Raw genomic sequence first — 11,731 nt, forward strand, 5'->3', positions numbered from 1 at the left:
AGAAATGCAAGGACTTCCCAATCAATTTTCTTTATTTAAATAAGTTATTTTGTCCTTATCTCAAATTTATTTTTTTTTTTGACAAAAATCTCAAATTTATTATTTAGTCTCTACAAAAAATTTCAACATGTCTCGATCCCAAAATATTTTTCATCGCGATTATTGATCTCTGTTTTTAAATCAACTCATATGTATCATTTGAAAAAAATAATTTTTTTCGTTATCATGTTTAATACATTATAAAAATCTTTTGCAAAAAGTTGATTCTTTTAAGGGTTAATTAATTAATTTTTTTGTCCTTACGTTATTTTAGTCATGTTTAGATCATTCGAAGACATGAGTTGAACGGTTGCCAATTGGATCTTTAATATTGTCCTAAGAGCACATGTTAAGCTAGAGCTGTCAAAATAGGCTAGTCCGAATGGGCCGGCCCGCCAAGCCCGATTTTTTCCCGGGCTCGGGCTTTGAAAATCCTATCCCGAATTATTTCCGGCTTTTTAGCCCTGCCCGACAAAGCCGATTAAAATATGGGCTAGCCCGAATGGGCCGCGGGCGGCCCGCAAGCCCGAAAAAATTAAAATTAAAAAAATAAAATATAAATATAAATATTTTGTTTTGGATGATTTGAAATTAGTTTGTAATATAAATTATAAAACACCGTCCGCTACTTAAGTAGCAGATGAGTAAAAATAGGGCACCCAAGAAACTCGTAGGTAGCGGATAAGTAAAAATAGAGCGCGCGAGAAACTCGTACGTAGTGGATGAATAAAAATAGGGCGCGCGAGAAACTCGTACGTAGCGGATGAGTAAAAATAGGGCACCCAAGAAACTCGTAGGTAGCGGATGAGTAAAAATAGAACGCGCGAGAAACTCGTACGTAGTTGATGAATAAAAATAGGGCGCGCGAGAAACTTGTACGTAGCGGATGAGTAAAAATAGGGCGCGCGAGAAACTCGTACGTAGCGGATGAGTAAAAATAGGGCGCGCGAGAAAGTCGTAGGTAGCGGATGAGTAAAAATATGACGCGCGAGAAACTCGTAGATAGGGGATGAGTAAAAATAGGGCGCGCGAGAATTATATATATATATATATATATATATATATATATATATATATATATATAGCGGATGAGTAAAAAATAGGACGCGCGAAAATTATTAATGCTATTTACATGGTTGAGTTTGAGCACTAGAAGTAAAAAAAAAATAAAAAATAAAAAACCGGGCCGGTCCGAAAGCCCGACTACCCGTACCGGGCCGGGCTCGGGCACTAATTTTGATAGCCCGTTTTTTATCCGGGCTTTTTAGCCCTGCCCGACGAAGCCCGAAGCCCGACCAGGCCGCCCGTTTTGACAGCTCTATGTTAAGCTAGCTAAAAATAGAAATATAGCATTAAGATACAAAGAATTTAATGTTTAGATAATTGAATATCATAAGTTCAATAATTTTTTTTTCATATTTATCTTCTTAACATGTGCCCTAAAAGACCATGTTAGGGAACATGTTATCTGATAAATAATTATAATTATATAGCTAATTAACTAAATAATTACCTTCAATGGGCAGGGCCTCTTTGGGTATCTAATATGTATGTATGTCTAGTCGAGATATATATATTTTATTTTTATATTATGAATCTGTATTGTGGTGCTATGTAATGAAAATGAAGGAACACTATTATAATAATAATATTGATTGATAAGTAATATATGGTTTATATTTCTATTTGTTACAACTTTACAAAAGCATGTTTGTACTTATACAATAAACTCCAACGTATACTTTTAGTGTATTAGTGTATTAGGAAAGGAAATTATATTAGCATGAATTAAGGTTCTAAACAAATCATAGTTGGACATGATTGATTTTGTTTTACTCCATGAATTAATGCTGAGCATTTAAGAAGATTTTCTTCCAACAGTTTGAATTCATTCCATGATTTCTTGTAATGTTTGACTTTGTCAATTACCACAATTTGGGCTTGACTTGAGGTGCTTATGTTTTGGTTCTTTACACCCCCCTTCAAGCTCGGCAGTGATATAGAATGAACGCCAAGCTTGCGACGAAATGTAGAAAATGAATCCTTTGGTAATGATTTTGTGAACACATCTGCAATTTGTTGAGTAGTGGGTAGATATCGTAGTCGGAGATCACCAGTAATAACTTTTTCTCTGATAAAGTGATAATCAATGTCAATGTGTTTTGTGCGAGCATGGAAGACCGGATTGTGAGACATGTGAATGGCACTTTGGTTGTCACAAAAGATGAGTCGACGATGTTCAAGCGGAATGCCGAGATCGTGCAGTAAATATTGAAGCCAAGTAAGTTCAGCTGTTGTGGTTGCTAAAGCTCTATATTCAGCTTCAGCACTTGAACGAGATACTGTGGGTTGTTTCTTTGAAGCCCATGATATACAATGTGATCCAAAGTAAATGCAAAAACTTGTGGTGCTCCTTCTAGTGGTTGGACAACCAGCCCAATCTGCATCACAAAACGCAGTAAGATTAAGAGAACTTTGATTTAAGTAACGAAGACCATGTGTTAATGTTCCTTTTATGTAACGCAAAATGCATTTAACAGCTCGAAGTGTTGGCACACAAGATTGACAACATGGGTTAGATCAGGTCGAGTGAAAGTGAGATATTGGAGAGATCCACATAAACGACGATATTCGGTAGCGTTAACTGGATTGTTATCATCTGGAAGTTCATTTGGTTTGGAAGCAATAAGAGTGTTGATTTTTGAGGCATCAAACATATTTTCTCTTTGTAGAAGGTCGTGTGCATACTTGGTTTGGGATATGGTGATGCCACCACAAAAATGCTTGATTTCAATTCCAATAAAATAATGAAGTTGCCTTAAATCTTTTAGAGCAAATTTTTCATGAAGTTGTTTGACAAGGTGAGAGATGAAGGAATGATCATTGCCCGTGAGGATTATGTAATCTGCATAAACAAGTAAAAGAGTGAAGTTAGTGTCATAACAATGAATAAATAGAGAAGAGTCAGCTTTACTGCAAATGAAGGCAAGAGAAATTAGACAAGCAGACAACTTTTCAAACCAAGCACGTGGAGCTTGTTTGAGGCTGTAAAGAGATTTATGGAGTTGGCAAACATGATTTGGGAGATGTGGATGTTCAAAACTTGGTGGCTGTTCCATGTAAACACATTCATTTAGTGTTCCATGTAAGAATGCATTTTTGACATCTAATTGTTTAAGAGGCCATTTGAAGTGTACAACTAAAGAAAGGATGACGCGTATGGTAGGAACCTTGATAACTGGGCTAAACGTTTCTCCAATGTCAAGACCAGGGATTTGAGTGTAGCCTTTGGCTACTAGGCGAGCTTTGATACCATAATGAAAATGAAGGAACACTATTATAATAATAATAATAATATTGATTGATAAGTAATATATGGTTTATATTTCTATTTGTTACAACTTTACAAAAGTATGTTTGTACTTATACAATAAACTCCAACATATACTTTTAGTGTATTAGAAAAGGAAATTATATTAGCATGAATTAAGGTTCTAAACAAATCATAGTTGGACATGATTGATTTTGTTTTACTCCATGAATTAATGCTGAGCATTTAAGAAGATTTTCTTCCAACGGTTTGAATTCATTCCATGATTTCTTGTAATGTTTGACTTTGTCAATTGACACAATTTGGGTTTGACTTGAGGTGCTTATGTTTTGGTTCTTTACACAATGTATAGACATACATAATTGGGCTACTTTCTTTTGATGTGGATAGATGGTTTTAGAATTCTTAGCATAACACTCAAAATATTGAGAGAGAAGAGAGAATGGATAAAACTAAATATGATTTCATTAAACTAATGACTAGTAAACAAAAGCTTGTAAATTAAATCAGTTAAAACCAATGTTTTGAAAACCGGACCGGACCGGCCGGTCCGACCGGTTCGACCACGAACCGGTGCCCTCGGCGGTCCGGTCGACTAGCAAGAACCGCTAGTCAGTGGAACCGGTCAAAAACCGGTGTGAACCGGTATGAACCGGTGTGAACCGGTGAACCGGAAAACCGGCCGGTTTTTCTCTCACTTAAAAAAAAAAAAAAAAAACTGATTTTTTAATTAAAAAAAACGATGGATTGAAATTGAAAGGTTAAAAAATCAAAAATCTTTCCTTTCCAACCATAGACTCAAACACGTGAAAAAAATTTATGAACGGTTCAATATAAACGGTTCAATAACGGTTGAACCGATCTGACCGGTTGACCCTTGAACCAGTTGTCACAACGGTTCGACCTCCGGTCCGGTTCTTAAAACATTGGTTAAAACTTAAAGTGGCTTTTTAAACTGTTTTAGGATCCAATTTAAAAATGGCAGGCGATATAGTAACTTTTTGGATTTTAAGTCAGGTTTGATCGGATTTAAAAACTTTTCTTAAACAGTTTTGTCCGATTTAAAAGTACTTGGTTGGGTTTGTACCAAAAAAACAAAAGTACTTGGTTGGGCACATTTAATTTTTTTTTTAAAGAGGATGCCAAGTAGGTAAAAAAATGTATTAACACTGATATCCAATAATATTTTTCCATTTTGCAATGTCATTATCTTGAATTAAAATATTGAAAAATTAATCTTTCACTTGCAAACTAATTCTCCGCTTTTTGCTCTATATTTGATTTTATCTCTTCTTCATCCAAACTCCTCCCACTCTTCATAAACATTTTTCTCCTTGATTTCTGTAGCACTTAGACTTTAACCCACTCTCTCTTTTCTAACAACATAATCATTACTGCAAACTACCACAACAAGATTACTACAAACCTCTTGTCTAGAATTTTCTTATTTTTAAAAAATATTATTTTAAAATTAAAATTGTAATATGATGTGTCAAAATTGTGGGTTTTGATTGGTTGTCTATGTAAATTTCTATTACACTGACTGCATATCATCTTTAAACTCGTTAAAAAGAGAGAAAATAGAATATCCACTGACAGTGTAAAATAATTTTACACCGTCAACTAATACCAACCATATTTTCCGCCACGTCACCCACTTCACCCCACTTTCTTCAACAAAATTTGTTTATTAGACGATCTGTAAAACTATTTTATACCGTCGATTCATATCCATTAAACTCTTAAAAAAATGTTCAAAAAGTTTTATAAGTATTTAAATCTATATTATCCGATTTAAAGTCACCAATTTAAATCTTGCAACCAAAAAAAAAGTCACCAATTTAAATCAGCCCACTTTTTTTATTCTTCGTAACCAAAAAAAATAAATCAGCCCACTCTAGATTTAATAACGTTTATTTAAATAAATTGATCCGATTTTTTTTTTTTTGACAGATACATAAACAAATAAATTGATCCGATTTAAAATCATAATCGTGTTTTTCTTATCATTGTTATTGTAAATTAAAAACAGCATGATGATCACAATGTATTTTCTTATCACTGCAATAAATTAATAAATTAAAAACATGTACTACATCCGTCGTTAATTATAAGATTTTTTTGAGATTTTTTATTGTTCCCTTCTATAAGATATCTTTCAAATTTTTAAGAGCATTAATTTTTTTTACCAATATATACCTCTAATTATAGTGTATCTTTTTCTACAATGTCTAATAAATAAACTAAAAAATATTAACTCATTTTCTATCTTAAAAGATAAAATTGTAAAAGCAATATCAATTATCAACAAATTTAATACAACAATCAACTTTCTTAATCTCCATATTTTTCTCAAAGAAGTTTTATAGTTAGATAGAGCTGTCAAATGGGCTGGACCAGCCCAGCTCAGTCCGGTCTGATGGGCCAATCAAAATAAATGGGTTAGACTGGCCCGACCCGATTATTATTGGGCTAATATTTATCAAGTCCGGCCCTTGTAGGCCAACTGGGCTAATGGATCAGTCCGGCCGATTTCACTTTACTTTTTTTTTTTCCTTTTTATTCATTATATTTTTTATTTTATTTTAATGTATTAATTCTTCATAATTGTCAATTTTATTGAGATATTATTTGATGCAAGTGTAAATAATTTTTACATCAACACTAAATATCAATTAAACTCTAATTTTAGGTAAATATACCCCATTTTATTAGGCTTATACATTTAAATATATTTTTTTATAATAATTTATCAATGATAATTTTTCATTGATATTATTTTTTTTTTCTTTCTTTCTTAGCCTTAAGTCACCACCGCACAAGAATCATGACTTTGTTCCCCCAATTGATCTCTAGTCATCATTTTTTAACCAAATAACCACATTCAATCATCTATGGCAAAAGAATAAAATGTGTGAATAAACAAAACAAAAAAACATGAGTTTGTCAGACCCATTATACCCGAGGCAGATCAGCTTTGTCTCGGACAAACTCATTTGACACCTTTTCATTTCGATGATTTTTCTTCGGGTCCCCGTATTTTTTTTATACTCTTAAATATTTTAATTTTATCCTTGATAAAAATTTCGGTTCGTAGAAATAATTTTTTTTTAGTATAAATTCAGAGTAAATTTCGGTTTTTATAAACCGAAATTTGTTTGCAAGGCAAAAAAAAAAAAACTTCGGTTCCTATAAACTGAAGTTTTTTGCAAGGACAATATTAGAAATTCAGGGGTATAAAAGAAACACGGGCCGAAAAAGAAAACATCCTTCATTTCATGTACACTATCCTCTTATTGGGCCTCTGTGTAAATTTCCATCTAAATTAACTTTAAACAATGTTGAAATTATTTTAGGTGAACACTTCAATAAAATTTAGTTGAATACATAACTCTAGATAAAATTCATATGTTATATCATATTTCACTGCTACAATTTTAGCTTACAATAGCACTAATTTAATAGCACTTTTCTGAAAAACGCTATTAAAGCATTTTGCCAAAACAGGTCTACTATAGCGCTTTAGAGTATAAAGCGCTATTAAAGATTGATCTAACAATAGCACTTTAAAAAGTGCTATAATAGCTACATACTTACAATAGCATCAGCTTCAATAGCACTTAAAAGTGCTATTAAAGCTAAAAAAAGTGCTATAGAACCCACTTGGGTTGGTGCATTGGTATTGGCTTTGGACCTGGGAGTGTGCTCCTCTTGAGGTCTGAGGTTCGATTCTCTCTGGCGCCAATTTGGGTGGGCTAATTTAGCTTCTTCAAAAAAAAAAAAAAAAAAGTGCTATAGTAGCCCTTTTTTGTGGTAGTGTTTTAAATTAATTTATTTTATAATCAAATTTAAATTTTAAATAAATTTTATCTAGACAATGTTAATATCCAACCAAACTCTAAGATACATATGAATTTACCACTATTTTATTGCATCAAATCAAATAAATAGATTATATAAGGGATTATCCTAATCTGGATCCGTCCACAACAGTTTCATACCGAAGAAAATATTCATCTGAAAATGGAATCAAGAAACAACTAAATATTAATTACATTCGCATAAGCATGCCACAAAAATTAAAAATGCTACACTATTGAAAAAATATCACTAAAAAATGAACTTGTCCATTTGACAAGTAAAGACAAATACTTCATCAATAACCCACTAAATTTTTATTCTTCATTCACATGTTTTTTTTTTTTTTTGACAAATTCTTCATTCACATGTTATGCTACCATTTTACTTAATTCTTTCTATATATTATCATGTAACAAAAACCGGGTCAACCTTAAATAACATAAGTAAGAGGAAAACTATAATCCTTAATATTTAAAATTAGGCAAATGCTAAATAGTGCCCCCGGGGCACTCTTTAAGCCCATAAATAGTAAACTTTTTATAGAATTTTTATCGGAATGCGTAAAGTCAACGCATTGAAAATTGTAGTGTTTAACTTTTTGAATAAAAAGTTTCTTTAAATAGAATGCTTAAAGAGTGCCCCGGGGGCACTCGTTAGCAAGACCCTTAAAATTATGGTTGCAACTTGCAACACGTTTTCCAGCTACCATAATTAATTAAACTTAATTAAAATGTTTTTCTTCATGATAAGGTACGTAAATTTAATTCACTTTCCATTTTAGGAAACCAATAGTTCTCATCACTCTACCTTAAGTCCTATAAATTGTAACAACTTTGGAACAACGTATTCACACAACACCAGAGAAAAATAAAATTTAGAGAGTAATTCATATACATTATGGCGAAAATTGTTCTTGGCTCTCTTGTTTTAGTTCTCATTGTTATGGCGATTTTGAATGGCCATATTGAAGCTGCCGGTAGAGGAACTGAACCGGGGAAAGATGGTAATGATTACAAACCTCAATGGCTTGGAGGTTTTCCGATCCCGCCGCCGGAGAAGATTTTACCTTGTATCATTTTGTTTAAGTTTTGTTTGTTCATTCCTAGCTTTTGTCCTGAGTACCAAAAGTTGTGTCTTTATAACAAAAGCACTCAAGTTGTTCCAAATCAACAACAAACCGTTGCTAAAGCCTCTGCTCCATGATGACATATTTTATGGCTATGTGGCTTATATAGAGGTATCTGTGTGTGAGTGTGAAAGTATTTTGTTTTTTGGTAATAATGTGAAAGGAATTATTATAATAAGAAAAAAATACTATATAGTTAAATAAGTTCATAGGCCTCGATGGTTGGGCCTTAGTTTTTTAAATTTTGTGTGTTTTTTTGTACCAATAAATTTTGTGTGTTCAAATAATATATATAGTTATATGATATGGTTCAAATAAATTTTGTGTGTTCAAATAAATTTCGTTTTTTATTAATCGTGAAAATTGAATGATACTATACTCGTATGTGATAAAATATTTCAAGAGGGTTTAAAGATAATTTTATCAGACCAAAAAATTATCTTTTTTAAAAGAAATTTAATAAAATATTTCAGACCAAAAACCTTAATTTTTGCACAGTTCATTACTTCATTTTGGGTCTAACTTGATGTCGGGTACCCTAAATATGGTACCATATATATACATTTTTCTTTATTCTTAAATGACAAATATTTATATATATAAAGCAACAGAAATCAAGAGTCAGTACAAATATTTTGGAGTATAATCAATATACCGAAAAAAAACTAACAAAGATAAAAGATGAATTGAAAAAAAAAAAAAAATTCAAAAAAGATTACACATGGTGTTGAATGTTGATCCTAATTGCCACTACAGAAGGATTATTTTTCATTATAAAATATTATTTTTGTTCTGCTTTTGGATAATGAATTAAAATGATTCGTAGCATATGAAAAGCAGAAGAAAAAGATTAACCATATTTGTGAAAGAGGAGAGTTGTGAGGAAATGCTATTTGTTGAGGCAAATGCTATTGTGTCTATGTTATTTGTCTGAGTCCCACATCGGCTGCTGCAATGACTTAAAGTAAGCTGTTGTGATTATAAAAGCAAATGATTTCTCAAAGTTTAAATCACGCAGCCATGTGATAAGTACATAGGGAACTATTCTTTTGTCTTTTACTAAAGAATACCGTGTACTTGTCATTTATTGTGGCATACGATAATTTTTTAAAAGAGCTCTCTTAAATGAGAGTTCTGCAATATTAGTTCAAATTTTTTCAAAGATTACATTTAAATTAGAGCATGCACCACTTGATTAACTGGTGTACGATGCACAAGTTTTTGATATATTTATAATGAATGCGAATTTTATAAAATTTATCGTTGAATGGAAAATTTGTATCGTTTATATTATCCATAAATTTTTTAATTTTTTTTGAAAATAATTTGATATGTTATTGAGACCCATCAAAATTAATGGTATTCAATAAAAATTTAATTTTGATGGATTTCAATAACATATCAAATGATTTTCAAATTTTTTTTTTATAAAAATTTATCGATGATCTATACGATATAAACTTTCAATCCAACAGTGAATTTTGTAAAATTCGTATTCGTTATATTGTTTTCGGTGAGTTTTGCACAATGCACAACTTGAGAGACTTGTGCATCATAGACTTTGCCTTCAAACATTAGTTAATTAGTTAATTTTTGTTGATTTTTAGTTTTTGTTTACAATGAGCTGGAGATCGAACCCATGACCTATAACGTATTACCCAAACTCCTCACCACTAGACCAAACCTAGATTGAAGTATGTAACAAAAGTCCGAGTAAAAAAGCCTCCTCAGCATGGAACAATTACAATTAAAGTGCATTAAAGCCTAAATTTTAATTACTCAAACATGTCATTACTTTAAATAAAATATAACCTGAAGAACACCTAAACCATTAGGTTGCCAGCAATTAATCATATCCATTATTTATTTTATTAATAAATCTGATGGTTAAAGAGGCCTTTCCCATTATGGGAGACTTAGTAGCATTTCCCATGCTAGCTAGCTTTCGCCTTATGTTTAAGGATGTTACATGTAGAGTGAGATGAAGAGTATTCATTATCTTCACGTTCTATACTATTAAATGATTCTTTCTCTCGTTTTCATCCCTGAGACTATATAGCAACCCTATAAATATAAAATAATTATAAACTCTATTATATTTTGAATAAATATATGTCACAATCTATTTTGTCTCTTGTTTCCATTCTCAAATGAAAATATGTTCTGGTTGTGTATTGGTAGTTTCTCATAGAATTAAATTATATATGATTTTTATATTGCGATAAATCTCCTCAAGGATGGTTGTCCGTCAACTCATCCTCAACCGACTCTTTATGGAAAATATGCATTAGGTTCATCGTCAAGCACAAGATCATTTTTTTTTGGAAAATGCTACTTATCGCGAGACCCGAATCACGAATTTGTCCCGAATGACGTGGCAACTGCTAGTGGCACCGATTTGCATCATCTAACCGTTAATTTAATACCCTGTTTCTCTCTTATCTCTCATCTCATCCTCAACAATATCAACCCCTTGTTTTTTTTAATGCAATTCTCTTTGCTCCTCTTCTGAATTTCTTTCTCAAATTCTTGGCTGGTTGTTTTCCCCTCTCTTTCATAATATTTCTCTCAAACTCTTGTAACAAAGATCTTTCTATTACCTCTCAAGACCAGCTTGTTGCTCAATTGGATTTTGTTTTTTCCTTGTTTGGACAAGATGGGGTTTTTAAAAGTAAAAAATTTGATAATAAATTGGGTTTAGAAAGTCTTTATTTTGAGGGTGTATCCATGGAGATCATTGGGGAATTGGTTGGCTATAGAAGAGATTAATAAATTGAAGCTTCTAAATTGTAAAACAATCGATGGTTCTTACTTTGTTCTTTGTTTGCTGGGTAACAAATTAAGTTTGTTTAAACTTGGAGAGCATTGTAACTTTTGAAGTTTGATTTGTTGGCCTCACTTCCATTTGTAGACATGAGCGGTGATGGCAAGCGGTTGCAATAATTTTTTAAGCAATATTTTTATATTTTTTTTTGGATTTCGTGAAACATTCGTGAGGATTTTCCTCGCGATATATAGCAGCGCTGTTTTTTTTTTCTTTCAATAATACTTATTTGCTTATGTGCTATTTTCTTTTAAAGGTTGTCTAAAATCTCACAATTATAAAATTTGAGGGATCAAAATTTAAGCTTTGTAAAAAAGCAGTGCATTTAAGCCAAAATTAATTTAAGAAAAAAAATTACCTCTTATTTGAATTGTAATTAACATAAAAAACACAAAAAAAAATCATCTTCAGTTTTAATTATCATTGAACCTAGGACCCAAAATACAAATTAATATTTGAGACCGAATACAGTCGCACATGAAAAACATAAATGTACAGTGCACACCACGCGCATGCATGCATTTTATCGCACTCCATATAGATATAATGA

General features: G+C 31.8%; 1 non-coding gene across 1 annotated transcript; it reads left to right on the forward strand.

Annotated features, from left to right (window-relative positions):
• The first annotated feature begins 9,373 nt into the window (after positions 1–9,373).
• Positions 9,374–9,491, forward strand: LOC123893408. The gene has a single exon (XR_006803503.1). It is a non-coding gene; the product is annotated as a U5 spliceosomal RNA (small nuclear RNA).
• Positions 9,492–11,731: the final 2,240 nt, after the last annotated feature.

The sequence above is a fragment of the Trifolium pratense genome, linkage group LG6 (genome assembly GCF_020283565.1).
Source record: "Trifolium pratense cultivar HEN17-A07 linkage group LG6, ARS_RC_1.1, whole genome shotgun sequence".
NCBI lineage: Eukaryota > Viridiplantae > Streptophyta > Magnoliopsida > Fabales > Fabaceae > Trifolium > Trifolium pratense.